Source organism: Lepisosteus platostomus, chromosome 12 (assembly GCF_059453375.1).
Source record: "Lepisosteus platostomus isolate fLepPlt1 chromosome 12, fLepPlt1.hap1, whole genome shotgun sequence".
Classification (NCBI taxonomy): Eukaryota; Metazoa; Chordata; class Actinopteri; order Semionotiformes; family Lepisosteidae; genus Lepisosteus; species Lepisosteus platostomus.
In genome coordinates this window covers 9,103,154-9,123,527 of record NC_142622.1, presented here as the reverse complement: position 1 = coordinate 9,123,527, position 20,374 = coordinate 9,103,154, and the positions used below count along the sequence as shown (strand labels likewise).

Sequence of the window (20,374 nt, the reverse complement as noted above, 5' to 3'; positions counted from 1 at the left end):
ATCGAAGAATCCTTCCAAGGTAAAAGTATAGCAATATGTTCAAAACCTGCAGTTTATACAGTAACCTAGATCCTGAATGTGACAGGCTTGTAATCTGATTTACAACGTTAGAAATGGAACTAAACTGTTTCAGTGAAGAAACAAGATGTTAGAACACCCTCAACTGTGCTCATATGGAAGAGGAACCAGAGGAATTAGTATAAAGTGGACTTCATGCTAAAGAGAGACTTAGACACATCCAGCTTTCAGTTTAAAACATCTGTAGGAAAGATTGCAGTTGACTGTTCAGCAGATTTCAGTTATTGGATACTGTACTCTGTCAGATCTTCACTGGGGCTGTGACAGAACTTATGAGCTCTCTTTCTTTTACACATCGACTCCAAAACACAGTTGTTCGCTGCAACAGCAGCCACGACACGTGCACCGTTTAAGCCAGTTTATTCCCACAGTCCCCAGATAATATCCATCTTCCCATTGTTTTTGGAAAATGCGCCAGTTGAATTTGTCCTCAACGAAAGGAACAGGCTGTTCACTGCGTTTAATGTTTAACGTCAAAAGCTGAGTTCAGAGCCAAAAGGTGAACTTTTTTGGCCACAGTGAGAAATTCTGGGTGGTGAAAACCATACTTTGTCTTCCAGCAGAAGAGCCTCATCGTGACTGTCAAGCATGATGGTGGGAGTGTCTTGTGGCTCCTTTGCTGCCAGTGGAAAACTGAACTCATGCCATACACTTCCGTCCCATTGCGCCAGATTTGTGTTTTGTTCCAGCTGCAGTGTGTTTTTAGAAACCTTGTTTAGCTCCCTGGCACAAAACCGTGTGGCAGACATGGGAGAGAATTACTGATCATGATTTCAGGATGATAGGAGAGCCAGTGTAATTTTATGTGACAAGAAAGCGGATCGCACAGATTCAAAAACACCCCTTTAAGGTTCATGTGCCTATTGCAGTAAACCAAAGACCTGGAGCTGAAGTGTTCCCATTTCCAGCCTGGCCAAGATGGAGCCAGTGACACTCCCACTGCTCTGTGTTATAGAGTGGATTGGATCCTGGGAGCTGCTTGGGTGGTCTGTATTATACATTCAGTACACAGAGCTGTATTCCTGACTCTGACTCCTGACTCTCAGAGGTCCTGACTCTTTGTGGTCATTAAAAATCCCAGGGCGTTTCTCGAAAAGAGTAGGGATGTAACCTGGCCAAATTTCCCATTGGCCCTTACCAATCATGGCCTCCTAATAATCCCCCTCTATGAATTGGCTTCATTACTCTGCTCTCCTCCCCACTGATAGCTGATGTGTGGGGAGCGTTCTGGCGCACTATGGCTGCCGTCGCATCATCCAGGTGGGGCTGCACACTGGTGGCAGTGGAGGGGAGTCCCTATTACCTGTAAAGCGCTTTGAGTGGAGTGTCCAGAAAAGCGCTATATAAGTGCAAGCAATTATTATTAAATTATTATTATTATTATTTTAGGGGGGGAGTCTAATGTAACATGCAACTACCCTAAATTGCAAAGACGATTCATCACGTGCTGTATTAGAGAAAGCACAGTATATCAGGAGATGCAAATGAGCGTAAAGCACAACTCGGACAAGGAGGTGAAACTCATCCGCGCACCCCAATATGAAACGTCACTCTAACGTGGAGCTCCTATCTCTACTGGCTCGTTGTCTGACATGCGAGGAATTTACTCTTGAGGGACTCTACTTCCAGCCTCCTCCTCCTCAGGCCAGCCCACAGCCCCTAGACTCAAACACTCAATAAATATTTTTCAATATTTACATCACCTCTGGATAGTCTGGGGTTTTCGTCCACAGACCTTCCAAAGTCTGACAAACAGCACGGGGTGAATGGTGAAGCCAGGCTGCAGACTGCCGACAGGAGTAGCTTTGACCTGCTTGACCCTTGATGTCTTTTTGGAGATTTCTTTCCCAAGAGCCCCAGTTTTCACCTCCTTATACAGGCTCCGAGGCGCTGCGGCACTTTCTGATGCCTGACAGCTGGTGACAGGATACAGTAACATGCCATCATAACACTGCGCTGGGCAACATTTCATTGTCAAACAAAAGCTATACAGTATACGCACATTATATATGACAGTGGATTTTATGTATACAGTATGCGATGCTTGAGTTTGGGTTCCTGACCAAGAGTGATTGCTTAAGAAATGGTTACAGACCACTTCCCTAAGCTGAGTGCTAATCCAGCCCCTTAAACTTCAGCTGAAGTTTAGCACAAAAGTTCAGAAGGGATGTCAGTAGCCGAGTTCAGTCAGCCTCAGCTGTCCTAAATCATAATCATTCCCAAACTCCTTTCCTCAGTTTAAAAATAAATGTAAGCACCTTCTCTCTCCTTTGCATTTGTCTTTTCCATCCCTCCCTCACAGCTCATCTCCTCCTTTCCTGCTGCCCCTGGGTCACTCCTCACTCTGCAGGGGGTCCCAGCCTCCTCCTGTGGCCAGGAGGTCAGCCCTCAGCCAAATTCACTGGACTCAAACACTCAATAAATATTTTTCAACACACTGCTGCCGGGGTCCTGTTATTCCCTGTGCACGCCATTTCAAACCACACCTGAATACATAAACCTGACCCACCGTCCTTCAAATGTGGGTCCTAGTCCTAGTCCTAGTCCTAGTCCTGAAATCCACCTCCTGGTCTGTTGCTCTTGGAGGCATGCTGTTTTAATTCGGTCACAACAACAGCTCTGACAACTGACAGGTAGGAGCTGAGAATGGCCCTCATAGGAGGCTACTAGACCATTTCTTTTTCACTCTGAGTAACACTTGGGTGCATTTCTCCTTAAAAAGGAGAAAGACGAGACTTGAAAACAGGCTCCGCAGAAAGCCTTTGTGAATATACCGTACACTACACTTTAGTTCTTACATTAAGATCATCCTTTCTCCATAATATGAAGGTGTGCATAGAATGCTGAACAAAAGGTATCTTTGTCTCTCCTCTCCTGGCTCTGGGGAAGCTCTCCTGGTGCGATCTTCTAAGAACCTGTTGCTTAGTAACCGAGCAGATGACAACACAGGCTGGCTGAGTGACGAGAGGTTTAACTTTCATCAAGAACACGTGCGCCTGTCCCCTGGCGATAAAGACCCTCATTGTTTAACCTCGGTCGTAGAAAGAAATGTGTAGATCGCACGGCGTTGCATTAATTTAGCATCTATCACTGCCAAAGCGAGTGCAATCGAATATAGATTTGCCCCGCTGTCAAAACCATTTAATAGCAAATGCCCATTGAAGGTTCAACAAAAGAAAAGAAATAAATATGATGGTAAGCAGGATTCCTCCCCTAAAAAGCTTTATAGTCTTTTCAGAAAATTATAGCACAGGTTAAAGAAAATCATCTTGCCCCCCTCCTGAGAAGCAAATGTTTCGCTACAAATTACAAGTAGAAGGCACTACTGGGGCAAACAATACAACATAAAGGTTATATATTTATATTTTTGGTCTGATGTTTAGATGAGTGGACTAGGTAAGGTCACTATACCCCACACCATAGATCCAGATCTCCAGATCTCTGGTTTCGGTATGCTGGAGGCGGAGGTGAACGATGTTGCTGGGGGAAAGAGCTGCTCCAAGCCCAGGCGCTGTGCATGGGCTGCCCAGGGGAGTACCCACGGGTCTGGAGAGTACAGGAGGGCTCGAGCCACGTGGCTGTGCCAGGCTGATTCTCTACAACAGAGCTGATTCTCAGCGGCCAACAGGGAGGAGGAAGGTGGTCGCCAACTACTGTCAGACAGGTTCATGGCCGGCCTGCGCTGCCTGGAGTCACATGGCTCCGGTCTAGCTCTTCCCAGACTGTTCGCAACCACTTCATCACAGGCTCTTCGGGCACTTTTACAGGCCTTTCAAAAGGGCCAACCCCCCCCCCCCCCCCGGCCTCTTCTAAATATTCAGGAATTGGACTGAGTGGGCAAAGCAAGAGGCTGAGAAAAGGCAGGAGAGTTACCCCCGGGGTCATTAACATGGATCAGGTACGGCACACAGAGACGTACAGAAGGGATCAGTAGGGAGGCTTTTGTTTGTTAGCTTGAATTTCCTCCTGAAAACAGTTACCCCTGCCAAACGTCTCTATTGTAAAAATATACTTTGAACAGCTGTGCTTTTTTACAGCATGTCTGAGCAATTTTTCAATTTTATCAGCACCCAAGGGGCTCAGACAGATTTTATATAATGGATTTACAGCCCCCTTGTTCTGTGAGACAAGTGTTTCAAACTCTGCTCATTTTTCTTTGCTTCTTTTTTCATCTCGGGCCTGAGCAGATTTCGACAGGGACAACGGAGAGCAGGGGGGGGAGATTTTAAAAGGTGGTGCTGACAGCTCCTTCCTGACAGCAGAAAAGAAGAATCATTCTCACTGGAGGCGGAAGGGGTAATTGTATTTGTACCCATGCACAGAACTGTGATACGAATGCAAATTAGTTATGCACTTCTTCTGTCAAGTTCAAGACTAAATTGGTGCCATAAAGCAAATATTTCTTCTGGAAGGCATGCAATTTTTAAAATCAGTCAATCATGTGTTATACTCTATTCTTTTTGAATGAGAGCTCTTGAACAGTCTCGGTCCTGGAAAAGTTTAAGTGTGGCTGCAGGTTTAGGCATCAGCATCTAATACTGAATTTTGGAAAGCTAAATCAGGGAGTGCCTTGTTTGTCTTGTTGATTTCTCAGAATACAGGTTTACATGTACCTTTTGAAAACTGGAAGAAAAATTTGCTCCGAAGCAATAACAGTTTAATAAGATTTCATGTGAGTTCACAGTGTGAGGGTGTCTGTCACACTTGCTGCTTGATTACCATTTGTTTGTTGTTAAGAAGATACTGTAATAGTACTGCTGTAAAATGGGGCCAGATGGCCACCTCTTCTGCAGAAAGCACACAGTGCTTTTTCCTCGGGGGAGCCTTATTTCATGGTAATATCACACTGACAGCCCATACTCTAAATCTATATCTTGAGAGGTATTGTGGCTCAGTTATAGGAGAGCTATATGTTTCTGATCTCCCCTCCTCACTCACACACAGTAATACACTTCAGAGGCTGCTTTTGAAAAAGCTCCTAGAAACCCTTACACGTCAAACTGTAGTTTCTCAGTACAATATTCCCTGTCTTTGACACGATTAAGCTGTTTTAAATAAGGAATTAACATCAGAACAATAAGGAAAACACGGCAATGACCATCTTACAGAGCAACACTGTAGTACAGTGTATTACAATACTGTGGGAACAGGGATGTAGGCTTTTTTTGCCACAGTTGTAAAAAGAGGCAGCGATTAAGAACTGTAGTTGGCTACAAACAGAACTTTTGTTCCCGGTTTCCTGGTACCAGATTTATGAAACAAACTTCTTTTCACTCTACCATGTTAAAAAACATTTAACAACCTGAAAATATGACAAAATGCAACCTAATGCACCATTTCTTTGTCTCAGGCTCGCTTTTCACTGAACATAGTTTGCTAGTCTGCAAATTTGCATAATTTCAATTTCTGCCTGTTCAGAGCTGAAAAGTTGCCCAGACGGTTTGTAAAATGAAATGTTCCTTTCTTGTTGAGCATGGAATATCCCAAAAGAGAGTTTAAGCGCTGAACACGCTGCGAAACTGTTGTGTTCTTCAAAGATGAGAATTCTTGGTTAAAAAAAAAATGAAATTTAGATGATATCCAGGGTGAAGCAGTCTAGACAAAAACTTTGCCTTCTTATCGTTGTTTAGTGAGAACTCAGTAGCTTAAAGCATAAAGCCCTTAGCCCTTCAGCTGTCACAGCAAAGAGTAAAAAACAAAGAACCAAGTGGCTACAGGCTCTAAATGTTGTAATGTAGGATCACTCAATCATTCAGCCCAGACTCATACAGTATGAACTGCCCAAGGCAAAGAGCTCTGGACTGCAGTGCAGGCCTTGGAGAGGAGGAGGAATTGTCTTTTATTTAAAAAAACCCTCGTCTCTGGACAGCAGCCCTCTCACTATGTCTCAGACAACTGCCAAATTTCACTTTGCACATTTTGAGCCTCTTCAAATATTTAGTCTGCCGCTTAAGATCTATTCTGGCAGTTTTATTTTTGGAGACAGACCTACCCCACAGATGACATACCGTGAAAAAAAAAAATGTTTGTCTCTCCTGTTTTACTTCCACAGTCGGGATGTGCAGTTTGTTCTTTCCCATTCTGGCCTGAGACATACGGTAGCTTGCAAAACCATTCAGATCCTTGCACAGTTTTCACATTGGGCTGCTTCCTAGCTTGCAGTCGCGAAGCAGCAATTAATCTTTAGTATATACAAAACGTGTTCCATACGTTCAAAGCAGTCAAAAAGAAAACAAAGAAAAGATGTGAACAGATAACTAATAGGAAAGGAAAAGTCATGCTTGTAAAAGTATTCAGATACTTTGATGTGGCAAACTTAACTTAATTGCATTAAATTATCTTAACGTGCCACACAATTAGTGGAGTGGCCGCTCTCTGAGTGCAGTAATAGTGCTCCACTTGTTTTCAGAACAAATCCATCTGTCTCTGTGAGGCCCTTCAGTCAGGAAGTGAATTTAAATTGAAGAATCAACCATGAAGACCAGTGAGTGTTCCAAACATCTTAGGGATAAAGCACAGACTAAGAGAAAAATAAAAAAAACAGTTCACAGACCCTTAGCATCTCTTCAGGAATGGTGCAGTCGATTATTAAGAATTACAAGGCACCAACACACTGCCTAGTTCAGACTGTCTTTCCAAACTGAGCAGCCGGGCAAGGAGGAAACTGGTGAGGGTCACCACTGTGAAAGATTTACAGAGTTCAGTGGTTGAAATGGGAAAAAAAGAAATGTCACTGGGTCCACAATATGTCAGCCGCACCACAAAGGGAACTTGTATGGAACTGAAAAAAAAACCCATCTCAAATCCTGCATGCAACACAGTCAGAGTGATAAAGTAAACATGTGGCAAAGTGTTACATCTAACGCAAACCCAGCACAGGGCATCACTCAGGCAAAACCTTCCCTAATGTCGAACAAGGTGGTAGCAGCATGAAGTTGTGATTGTGCTTCTCGTCAGCGGGGACTGGGGACTGGGAAGCTTGTCAAGATGGATGAGGAACCTAAAACTGGGATGAAAGTACACTTTACAGCAGAACAATGATCCAAAGCAGGAGATCAGAACTACCCTGGTGTGTCTTAAGAATAGAAAAATGAATGTGCCTTGAGTGGCCCAGTCAGAATCATGACTTGGATCTTATCGAGAGTCTGTGAAAACACTTGTGTCCATGTCTAAGAGTGATCCCCAGGCCACCGGAGAGAGCTTAGCAAACATTGCACCAAGCCGATGTGCAGATATGGTTCTTACCGGAAAAAAGGCTTGTAGCTGTAATTGGTGCCAAAGTGATTCCACCAAATATTCAGTTCAAAGGCAGGAATAATAATAATAATAATAATAATTGCTTACACTTATATAGCACTTTTCTGGACACTCCACTCAAAGCGCTTTACAGGTAATGGGGTCTCCCCTCCACCACCACCAATGTGCAGCCCCACCTGGATGATGCGACGGCAGCCATAGTGCGCCAGAACGCTCACCACACACCAGCTCTCAGTGGGGAGGAGAGCAGAGTAGTGTAGCCAATTCATAGAGGGGGATTATTAGGAGGCCATGATTGGTAAGGGCCAATGGGAAACTGGGCCAGGATGCCGGGGTTTCATCCCTACTCTTTTCGAGAAACGCCCTGGGATTTTTAATGACCACAGTGAGTCAGGACCTCGGTTTTACATCTCATCCGAAGGACGGCGCCTGTTTACAGTATAGTGTCCCCGTCACTACACTGGGGCATTAGAACCCACATGGACCTCAGGGTGAGCGCCCCCTGCTGGCCCCACTAACACCTTATGGCATTGATGCATTGCAGCCTTTCCTCTTTAGCGTGAAAAGTTAGGAATAAAATATGGCATTCGAAAAATGTGGTCTGCATCATCAAGGTGGCAACCTTGCTGGGTCTGTAAAATAATGTCCACAGATTGCCTTTCACGTCTGCAGCTTCCCAAGAGGAAGAGAGATGAGAGGTGAGCTGGATGAGCGCTGCAGTGGTTGCACACCCAGGCTAGAATCCATGGGATACCTACACAGTTTTGGGGTCTGGGGAAAACGTTCGGGCTGCCAATCCGTTCCCCCCTGAGGAACGTCTCTGTGGAAAGTCAAGTCACTATCTCTAGCAGCAGGGCTCTGGTCATCCACCTACCACCAGATAATAACGTGGTATCATGCCATCTTCTGCCTGGCACCCCCCCTCGCGTGTGTATAAGCCAGAGTGGTTATAAGATAAGATAATAAGATCAATTTATTGGCCATATACAATTTCTTGCAAATAGGAATTTGTCTTTTCACATACCCCAGCTTGCTCTCTATGAGACACACAGACAGGGAGAGAGAAGCTTGGGGTCAGAGCACAGGGTCAGCCATTTATCCAGCATCATGCTCAGGGGCCCAACAAAGTAAGATTCCTCTGCCAGGCAGCCATGGGATTTGAACTGGCAACCTTCCAGCGACAGGCACAGATCCTTAGCCACAGAGCCACTGCTCTGCTTAGGGAGGTCTGCCTGCTCTCGCTGTCTGTTTGTGCCGAAATTCCTCACTGCTTCTACACCTGGGGGAGAACCTCTGGCCTTTGGGTGCCTAGCAGACATTGAGATCCCACTGAGCAACAAAACCAGTTTCCTGCCGATACGTTTTCTAAGAGGAAGCAATATCCTGTTGCTGTAGCCGACTAAGAGAAAGTGTATTTTACACAGTTTACTCTTCAATATTAGGCCTTGGTCTAAATTTAAGGCGACATTGAACTCCATTGATGTAAAACACGAGACTGAACTGTAATCAGAATATCTCTATATCACTGTGCTCACTGTATAACTGAGATTATGCCAATCGAAGAGTTACCCTCAAAAATAACACTATGGCTATCTTCTCTTGTCATCTGTCAATTAATCTTTGGCTGGCCGCCTTAAAATGAAAGCAGTAGCATCTTTTCCTGTCCCTGATAGAGTTGCAAACTTGATGAAACAATTTTTGGTACTAAAGGTGACACGCAGAGCAGGTACAGTACTTCGCGGCGTCCTTGATTGCACAGAAATTACTGAGTGGGCACATTCATTTTTGCTAAAACTACATTTGGGCAGAACAAGCCTAACTACTAATTCAGCATTGAATATGATTAAACTCCGATCGCCGCATATTAGAAAACCTGCGTAGGTAATTTTCATAAAGCGTTTGAACATTTCTAACAGTTTTTTTTTTCAAATTTTAACGGATGACCTTTAAACACCTATTAATTTGCATTTATTTGTGTTTTTTTTCCATGTATCGTACCAGGTGTTCCGAGTCTTACCGGTAAGATTTTTCCCCCCAGAGTTCTTCAAAGAAGTTTAGTTGCATCTGCTAAACCAACTGCTTTCTCGTGAATGGCCAGCTCAACGCAGCCGAATTAGGAAACCAGCCTTAATGAAAGAGGCGAAACCAGTAACCGTATCGCATGAGATTAATGTGGGTCGGAGGAGCCATTTTATTGTGTCAAATATTTTTTACAACGGCTTAGTCTTGTGCTTAAACTCACATCAGATGACAGATTTGTTGTTTTTTATTCACATGTATTACTAACAGACAGCCCTACTCTCTACAGGGTTAGGGAATGTGTCTTTAATCTCGCCCCCATTAAAAGCAACCGAAAATACTGCACACTCATCGTGAAATCACATACCGTCTGAAGATCCAAAAGAAGTAAATATTTTAACTAGATTAGGATATCTTGAGTGTGCAGTTCAGATCTTCTTTCAGTAGTTTAAATTTCGCTACTAAAGTTTAGACAAGTACAGGAACTTGAGTTTCCACTATTTTAACAAATAACCATTAATTACATATTTTCCCCCCATTTCATTTAATCAAGTTGGATCTTTGTTCTTTGGCTTGTCATGTTTTGAAAATCATGTCCCAAGTCTGGTGTCTTCGGGGTTTTTTTTTCTGATCTCGCAGCTTAGGGCAGCTGGGAGGCAAAAACAGCTTTATCGGAAAATAAAATTGATTACACCATAGTTACATGTGGAAACACATTCACATGACATCCTCAGAAATAATGGTGTTGATTTTATTACGATAGCGAACTGACACTGTTTGGAATATTCCTGCCTCAACGACCGAAGATCTTCAAAGTGTTTTTGTTGGCGCGGCGCTCCGGGACTTAACGTTCGTACATTTCGACTGTAGGCATTAAAAACGGAAGATGTAAACTAAACATTTACATCCAAAAAAGTTGTACTGTGTGGGGGGGGGGGGGGACAGAGTTATTTTTTTTTAATCATTTTGAATTGGATTTAGAGGCAAGTATTTTTAAATACTTCTGTTATGAAGAAGACAGCTGTCTCTGTCGGACAGCATCGCCTTCCTCTAACTGCCAATAGTTTTAACTTCATGTTTTCAGTGGCTTCAAACTGTTTTTTTTTAAGTGCTGGTTCAGTAATGCCAAAAGAAATAACCATCACCTTGAACAAACACTCACGGCCGTTTCTTAAGGCCAGTCAACCCCTCCAAGTGAAACATCCTTTGTTTCGTAAAGAGACTCTGGGAATTACCGTGGGTAGGGACGTCCAATCACATCACAGCCGAATATTGTTGCTGGCTGGACAGTACAACCACAAGGGGCTTTGTCGTGCCTGGTGCTTCAGTGTTGCGGAATGTTCCAGTGGCCATTCTCTCGCTCTCCAACTTAAAGAGAACAGTGTGTTCACGATACAGTTTTGTTTCGCTGCAAAATATCGCTTGCTCTTATTCACTGAATTGACTTTATTTGGAATGAATGGCCTGGGTACGATAATGATGCGCATCGGCAACATGGTGGGTGTGTGTGTGTGTGAGAGAGAGAAGTTCATTTGCCAAATGAACGTGTAAATTGAGATCCGTCTTCTCGCTATGCTCTCGAGGAGTGCACAGTACAATAGACAACACCACACAATGTGCACTGTACACTTTCAACACGGTAAATTCACAGTTCACAAAACAGTGAATTCTGAGGAATAACACTGTTAGCAGTTAATGGAGGGCACTGCCTTCATTGGTAGCAGAACAGCAGAAGAGAGTAGCAGAAGAAACGTGTTTCTTGTACAGGTCACCTAAGGGAAGCTCCTTATGTACAGTACATTCATAGCAGTTTTAGGTCAGAAGAGCATAGGGTTGCAAATGAAAGGAGGCCATTTGAAACAGACTCATTTAGCCCGTTGGGGCACTTGTTAGCCAATTGATCTAAAGATCTCCTCCGTCTCTTCCTTGAAAGAGGCCAGGGTATCGGCTTCAATCATATGACAGGGTAGGTAGTTCCTCACCTTTCGATCGAATTCTGTTGGAATAAGCCTGGAGCATTGGGAAAAATAAAGAATTACACACCTAATCTGGGTGTGGAATACCAGCCGAGTGTGCTGTGTGTTGAGGCAACGTACTGTACCTATGAGTGATCCATATGTAGTGTATTGAATTGCTGCTGGATCAATCATATTTCAGAACCGAATGTCTTATTGTCTCATGGCAATTCACTCCATGTAGTTTATCTGGGTGCTTGCATCTAATCTGAGAACCTTATCCAGTCATTTACTACCTAAGAGCAGTGGTAGAATATTCCTGTGTCTTTATTCTAAAAAGTCAAATATGGACCCATATTTGACTAATCTAGATTTATGCATTCTGCAGTGACATGCAAGCTAATAATCTAAATTGAAGGATTTTCTAGGGATCATGTTTACTGTTAACACCATTATTCTGAAGAGAACAGACCTTCAAATGGAAGTTCTACATAATGTATTACTCAGGCTCTCACCTCACAGAACAAAGGCACAGCTTGGCATGTCTGTTAAGTGCTGTCTTAGTGGGAGCATATGCTCACTCTGCAGTTACTTTGCTCAATGACAGCCCGGTTTCTAAGAAAAGAACTCGAGAAGCATCTCACACTTTGACACCAATAACCAAAACAGGTCACTGCACAAGCATCATTTACAAGCATGGTATAAGCTCGTCTTGTGCTGACCGACCGAACAGGCTTCCAATACTGCGGAGACAGAGAAACCTTGTGAAACCAAATAACTGCTTAATTTAGAGCCTTATGAAATATCACAATCTGTTAATGATTTTCTCATGTGCTGAAATGATCACAAATAGCAAATGAACATGGAACACATACAGTACATGCATTTTCACACAGATATGTGATGTATTAACTACCACAGACGTGTGAATGCATTATATAACTTTCAAATCTTAATGACCCAAAACCGGTAACCTAAAAGTACTGGTAATCTAAAGTCAAATGTAAGATGACAGGCGTTATATCTTTTCCCGTCTAACGTGTAAAAGTCGGTATTCTTTGTATGTTGGAAGAAGAAAACTTTCCATGTGGAGGATTTCGCCCCTAAGGAAAATAATCTTGAACACGTTGGGATACTGGTATCGGATATCAGGATTTACTGAACAAATTCACACGGGTTACACAACAAACTGGGCAAACAAAACGCCCCCCCCTGCAAAAACAAAAACGCAAGCAGGTCCTCTGGAACAAACACTCAAACCGAACTCTTCCTCTTTCATTTTGTTAAAAACCTCAGGCGACACAGGCAGGTCGAAAGAGTTCACACCCGCTCGTCGGCTCTCGCGAGACCAGCTCTCCTGCCCCCCCCCCCGAGTTCTCAATGTCCATCACTTCCCCTGGTTGCCAGGGCGCCGGCTCTCGCGAGAACAACTGTCCCTCCCCCCCTCCCAACTCCTCACTTCCTCTCCTTACCAGGGCGCCGGCTCTCGCGAGAACATTTGAACGGCCGAGACTGGGAGGGTGAAGCAAGTCGCCAGCAGGAGCGGCCGAGCAGAGCTGAAGGAGAGAGGATTAAGGGACGGGGTGGGACCGAGGTGCGTCAAGTTGAAACAGAAAGGGAGGAAAGAAATAAAGCTGGTAATTACGAAGGATTGTCTGCTGCGTTTGGGGATTCAAGATTCCGCTCCTTTTTGGGGGATTTTGTTTGGTAATCGGATGCAGTAAATATCTTTAAAAGGTAGGTTGCTCTTCTCTCTCTCTTTTTTTTTTGCGATTCAAGAAGAAAGTAAGGTCTGGTGGACTGGTGGTGGTTGTTCGTGTTTGTGTTCTGCGTCGGGAGTCGCTCGCCTCTCCGGCGGCTTCCTCGCGCGGCCGCCCGGCTCGAGCGGGGGCCTTGCCCTCAGCCCGGCGCGCGCGAGCCAGCGAGCGAGCCCCCCCGGCTCGGGACCGACCGACCGGCCGGCTTTGTCCCCGGCGCGAGCTCGCGTGCCGCCCGGAGCGTCTGTGCGCGAGATGGCTGCTGTAGTCCCGCACGAAGCCGGGGCAGTGCCGTGCTCGGCCGGGGCTAGGCGTTCAGAGGGATAGTTGTTGGTTTTTCCCCCCCCCTATTGTAGCTGATTTAAAACGTGCTTTCACTTGTGACTCTTTGAGCAATTAGTCTGGGTGTTGCTTGACTTCTCTTTGCTTCAGGGACACGCACCGCTGAAGTGTAGATGCTCTCGGCGGCGAGGGTGGCGTTAAGCGTTTGCCCATTTGCATTGCATTTTTAAACAGTTAGTTTTAAGGCTGATTTAACCTTTCTTTTTCCCAATAAGTCCCCACAATTCTTTGGTTTGTGGAGCACATTTTCCCCGAACATCAGTCACGAAGTAGGCCGTTTAAAGTCAATAGGTCTCGTCAACCTTGGTTTTTAGTTGAAAAACATTTTTGGGGATTCTGTAGGTAGATTTCATTTATGCTTAGTTTAAAAGTCCTGCCCCCGTTTTGCCAGAGCTGGAGAGAAGTTCATACAGAACTAGCAACTACAAAATGTGCGGAAGAGACCAACTTTTAGGTCGTGAAAGGCGTTTTTGGTTTGTTTTTAACCGATCTACCGAGTAAATCCGTTCTCCGGCCAGATGGTTTGGGGGAAGAGGTGAGGTGATCGAGCGGATTCCCCTGAAGGGACTCTGTGTCATCTCGAAAGTATGAGTCAGTGTCACCGAGGTCATCGTGAGAGAGCCTGGAATTTTTTTTTTAATGAAGATGTGTTTTTCCGCGGTGTGGTACAACGGGAAGCAGTTAAGATGAGCCGTGATTCCCGCCCCGGGGGTGGGGGGGGGGTGTCGAACCTGGGTCTCTCCGCCTTCATTCCGGCGAGGCAGTCCTGGGGGGTCTCCAGGGGTCCCCCACCCCCCTCTGAAAACGACCTGTCCGGGGTGGTGGGGGGCAGACTCTATTCGGAAAGACGCGGAGCTGACGGTTTCGTCGATCTAAAAATAAATTAAAATAAACAGCCGTGCACCTTTTGTTTTTTTCCCCTAACTGCCCCCACCCCAAACCCCACACACTGCTTTCTGTTTGTAAGATAGTGCGTTGGGGCGTTTTCTTCGTCAAACTTCCGACGGGAGGGCGGAAAAGCAAGAACACCGCAAGCGCCAGTGTTCAGGTTTTCACGTTTGTGTGTGTGTTTTTTTTGTCGTCGTCGCGAAGCCCCACGATGTCCTCGATGAGGCGAGACGACTCGCAGGCCCCCCTGGGGCTGTTGTCGCGCTCTCCCTGAAACAGCAGGCGTGGAGTCCGGGCGGGCTGCACGGCAGCTGAGCTCGCCTGCGCTGCGCTGCGCCCTCGGACCCTCGTCGTGGGCCGCACGTCTCTCCTGGGCGCTTGGGAGCGGTCGGCGTGGACCCGTTTCGCTGCCTCGATCTTGTTTTTAACACTTCGGCGGTTTACAACTTAAAACTTCATCGCCCGGGGCGTCTGGTCTTCATCTAGACCTTTCTAAACACTGACTGAAGTGTCTGACTTTTGTGCCCGTTTAAACAGGACGTGTCCGAGCAATCTTCAGAATCTTCTGTTTCTGGAATGTGTTTTTTTTCTTGCCGTTAATCTCATTTCTGAAAGAATGATGTTCCTTATTCCCGTCTTGTGTGTGTTGGAGTTTTGGCATCACGTAGAAAGCTCTTTTTTTTTTTCCTCTGTGTTCTTGGGAACAGCTAAGAAATTTCCCGATTAAACAATGAACAAATACAACCGGAGATGAGCCATAAATGTTATCAAATTCTGTCGTGCAATTAACGCAAAGGCGTTTCCCTGACGATTAATTTTGTAACTGTAGCTGTTTGTGATGTGCATTTCATATTTATTGAGTTGGAAGTTCAGTCTGAGATAACATTTGAGTGCATATGGATGGGGAAAAATTAATTACAGGCCCAGATTATTGAATTGGTTTACTGGTTAAGAGTTGATGTCTGCAAATGCACATCTGTTGTCTTTATAACCTGAATTGGGCTTGTCACTCAAGGCACTGGCATAAGATGATGTACCTTGTGTGTGCTGCACGCCTCTGAATGAAATAGGACCGTTATGAAGTCCATGACTTTTGTTTGCATTGATTATGTTGTTGCTTGCTGTGCAGCACAAGCGTTGAATAGCCAGATTTGCTGTTCTGTAGGGCAGGCTGGAAGAGCTTACCCTGAACAGCTGGCAGGAAGCCCAGCACAGCGCGTGAGCATCTGTTTGTAGACGCTATCTGAATCTCTGAGAACTGTAGAGGAAGAACTTTGCAAACTTTCTCAGAACTCCAGACCGCCTGAGTTGCTTCTTGAAGTGTCTTCGTGTAGCAGTTTGGAATTCATATAGGAAAGTAACCTGCAATAACCTGCAATAAAAAGTATGGTTGGAAATGTCTACTGCCTCACTTTTTACCCACGGTTTACTTTTTGTAGGACATTGTCTTCACTAGACGCAGAAGTTGCCCCACAGCTCTGGTTTCTGACCAGTCGTTTCATTACGAATTAGTGTGCCCCAAATCATGTAGGCATTTTTGTAGTTAATCTAAAACTTAATCTTTCAACTGATACATTTGAAGTAGGACAGTACCTGACTTCTTTTCAGATGTCCCCTGTTGTAGACCTGCAGCCAGTGATCTATCACCACTTCTTAATTTCACAACGGTTATTGTAGCATGTTAGTCTGTGGTTTTAGTCTGCTGGTTTTGTTTTGAAGTTATGTGGAAACCTGTTTAAGTATTTCCAGTTCAGTGCAATGAGACTTTTCTATGTTGTATTATAACCTGGCTGCTTAACTCTTAATGGTTTTTCTTCCTGAAGTAGAGCAAATAAAGGCAGTGAAGCAATTCCAGATCAGAGGTTAGTTATCTGTATTTTTGTAGCTGACCTTCTGTTTGTATTGCACACACTCACTCATGTTTTTGTGCCATCTAGTTGCTAGTCTTCTGCAGATTTAGTTATTGACTGAATCGGTTGAATCAGATACTATGTGTGTTGTTTGGGTTTCATTTTAATGGGTTTAATCATTAATTGTGATGAGCATCTAACTGGGTGATAAAAGTATCTGCGAAGTTGATCAAGTAAAGGACTTGGAAGGACAGGCTTTCAGGCTGAGAAGATAGTGTATTTTGCCTGTGAGTGCCTTGTATTTGTTTGTTGTCAGGGTGATGCAGATTCTGAAAGGGCACTCCCACTTAAAATGAGAGTAGGTGCAGTGGTTGTTCCTGATGGATACTCTGTACAAGATGCAGACGACGGGCCACAGTCAGGCCCTTTCAGGTCAGCATGTGGAAGGCTGAGTGATGGCCCGTGTCAAAAACCCCACCATTGCCTTTCCTTGGCTGCTGTGCTCCTCCTCGGAGGCTGAGCCCTGCACTTGATACCGCATCAGAACAGTGACCCAAGAGTAGGCGTACTGGACCTGTATTTTTAACAATCTACCCCCACCCCCCAGATCTGGAGTAGCCAGTTGTATATCATTCACATTTCCGCTCTCGGCTAAAATCCCCTCGACTGCGCGGGTGGAGAGGGGAATGAGGGAGTGCCGGCAGACTGCTCTGACCTCTGGCCTTCGAACCCCACTTTCAGCTTGTCGCAGACAGTCTGTCCCTTAACTGGAGGCTCAGGGTAGAAGTGAGGTGTGCCCCCAGAAACTGTCTCGGCGACAGTCTGCCCTGCCCGGCAAGTCCCAGCTCCCCTTCTGCAATGCCTGTCCAGTTCCGCACTGCTGTGTGGGCAGTCCTGGTCCAAGCCAGAAGGTGACAGGATCCGGGCTCGGGCCTGTCATCGGTCGAGAGCCGATACCAGCAATTCTAAGCTGGTGCACATACTTCTCTTTTGGTGACCACCCCCATTGGTCTGTTACCTCTAGAAAAACTCCTGGGTGTTCAGATCAGGACTGAATCTGTGCTGGGGAAGCCCTCTTTCTGTTTCAAGTAGCTCATCTTAAAAAACCTTTAAAAATTCCTTGGAAGGGAACAACAAGACGTCTGGGTGAGTCTATCTGGGTCAGACAGGGCAGTGCACTATGAAATATAATTCTCACTCTTAGTATTATCCAGAATACTTATTCCTGGGATCAGTGGAGGCACATGTCTTGGGTGTCACTGATCCATTGTGCTAGATTTCAACACCTCAGGCATCTTTATTATAGATCTCACTGGTTGTGGGTCTTTCCTGGCCTTTCGGTCTTTGTAACTTTGGGGTTTTTTTTTTTTTTAGTCAGGTAGGACTGAATTTTCCCTACAGCAGCGGTCGCCAAGAAAACATAGTCTTGGTAACGAGTAGCATGGGTGCCTCCAAAGTAGATATGAGGATGAGGTGTCAGTCTCCCATGTAGAATGTAAAGCTACTGTCTTGGTGTGCAATATGAACAGAAATTGTGCGACTGCCTAAGTGTCCCGCAGGAAGGGGGGCGTTTTCCTGGTTCTCCTTAGGTCCAGTTCCTACAAGATACTTAAATGGGTCAAGGGGGGGATATAATGTTGGTATTCTAAGTGCATCCTGATCACAAACATGAGGCCAGCTTATCTGGTCAGTAGCAAAGTTAGTGTTGGTTCTTTTCATCCAGCGGCAGGGTTGGGCTTAGGTATGTAACGAGACAAATCATCTTGCGCTGTGAAGGGACACATCTCCCTGGAAGATGTTCACTCCAGAAACCCGCCTGTCCTTTCAGTAGCTCTTCCTTGTGCCAGTGAGGGTTTCACTTTTCACTTGGGAAGAGCAGACCTAATATGGAGCTCCTGTACGAGAGCAAACTTTGATCGCCGTGCTGTGCTGAATCGCCATGGGAACTTGGATGTGACTCTCGATACTCAAGTTGTCTTTGTCTGGTGTTTTTTAATTGTCATCCTGTAGGAGGAATGTTGTTAAAGGCTGATGTGTTTCAATATCTCATAGATTTCTTGTTATTAGCTGTCTGGTTATTCCAGTTATGCGATCAGATGAGAGAGGCACTGTTTTTAGGTTTGAATTAATTTCTTTATGTACAGATCTGAGTCATCATGGCAAAGACTAGGCATCATTCTTGAAATTTGAGTGGAAATGGTTATATTATTCTGGCTAATTTTCCATGATTTTATTGAAAAATGAAACTTTCATGGTGACTGCTGATTTTAACCACTTTCCCGTTTTGCCTTCACCTCGCTCACTTCCTGCTTTTTGGGAGAAATGAAAGTTTAGAGTGACGAGTTGCTTAACTTTTGTTCACCGAGGTGGAATAGTTTCTTTGAACCACAAAGCTTTTGCAAAAGCATTCAGTTTTCTAATTTTAATTTACAATTGCTGCGAGACCCTGTATCAGATATGGACAGTGTCATTGTGACCTGCTGTAATGTTTTCCTATCATGTTGCACATGCTGACTGTCATGAAAAGATGCCCCCGGGTCTAAATACGGTTCTTTCATCATCTTCAGCATGGTGTGTGAGTGCTCCACATGCTGATCACTGGGCTGCTCGATTGGGTTATCCATGATTGGCAGATCTCTGTAGCTCACTTGTCCTGTTAGGAAGCTAGCATATTGTGCAATGTTCGTGTTAATTTTCTCAGTATTCTACACACATAGTTATTTGGTGAAAATGAACATGCTTGATAAGTCAACTGGAATTCATTGTTTGACTAATACGATTGTGATGTGAGTGGAAGGAATGAAATTGCAGAGGAACGTGCTTTTCCTAGAATCGCCAGCCTTTTTGAAAGTGATCTAACAGGAGGCTAAAACAAGAGGCGGCTGTACTTCTTATGTAACAAAGCCATTAAACAGTCATTTTACTGTTGGTTAAACTGGCCGGTTGCTTACGTTTTGGCCACAGTTAACGTCTTCCTGCCGTGCAGAAAATCTGTAGATGGTAACTATCTTGCAGCATCCTGACAAACTGAAGGTCAAGGCTAAGTCCATGGTTTTCTCAGGAATCCTACTGGCGCCGATGAAAGGTGAATAACTTGACGTTTAAATCTGTCAGCATGACCAGGGATGAAGATGTCCTGTACAGAATAAGGCTTCATCTTTCTGGGCCACAAGAAGCCTTTCCATGACCAAGGGCATCAGGACAGCTTACACCTACGCGAGATGGGCACCCGTCGTCTTGGCCTAGGGCTTGAGAAAGAAGTCCAGAACCGCAATAAAATAGGGTAAACCAACAAAAACCCAGAGAGTTAGATGGGCAGTGAAGACAAAGGGAGAACCAAAAGAGTGAATCAAAGAATTAGGTCATAAAGTTCTTATACTAAAATGCTGGGCAGGTTAGAGACAAATTCAAAGATGGGAGCTGTCTTCTATCTGAAGGTAATGGAGAGGGATGTTACATTAATGGATAAACTTTGTTCCAGACACAGAAAGGAGAGAGAGGGGTATGTAGCGCTGTATATATCGGGGTATTCAAGTTCAGCATTTTAAGCTTGAGAAATGTCTCTGAATCTGTACGGGTCAAACTAGAGCAACGTCTCTCGGGTATTGTGTTGGGAGTATGCTGTGGACCACCAAATACGTATGTTAATTATAAGTCCTCAGCGTATAATGAAATTAAGAATTTGTGGAAGATTAGTAGTTCTCAGAGAGACTTCAACTTCCCTCATGTAGACTGGGAAAACCTATAGGAATGTCAGAAACAGAAGTGATGGACGTGGTACAGTACATGAATGCTTAATTTACCCAATTTGTGGGATCACCTACAAGAGTAAACGGATCTTGATCTTGAATTTTCAAATAAAATGGTAAGAATTTAGAAGAACCATTAGATAGCTGTGATCATAGTGTAGTGTTTTGGAGTAGATTTTAAAACTGCTGAGATTGAGTCCAGATGTCACAAAAGTGAAGGTATGACAGGCTGTTTAAAAGAAAATATAATGGGATAGGTATGGCCACTGCAGAAAATGGATTGCAAGCTTATAATAATAATTGCTTATAAAAATTATAAAAGTGATATCTTAGTAATGAAACGAACTGGAGGACAGAAGTGGAAAACAATGTTAAAGGGTGTTTTTTTAAACACTCAGGACGGTGGGAATATGAAACGGGCTTGCTAGCCATACTGTTGTAGCAGAAACTCAATAATGAATGAGAGTCTGGTTTCTTGC

General features: G+C 44.5%; 1 protein-coding gene across 1 annotated transcript in view; it reads left to right on the top strand.

The window, feature by feature from the left end:
* The first annotated feature begins 12,801 nt into the window (after positions 1-12,801).
* The window catches only part of rnf19a (ring finger protein 19A, RBR E3 ubiquitin protein ligase), a 48,378-nt gene continuing 40,805 nt past the window's right edge, over positions 12,802-20,374 (top strand). Inside the window, exon 1 of the mRNA XM_088600803.1 lies at positions 12,802-13,046. The gene's annotated coding sequence lies outside the window, so the exon portion shown is untranslated. The remainder of the gene's footprint in view (positions 13,047-20,374) is intronic.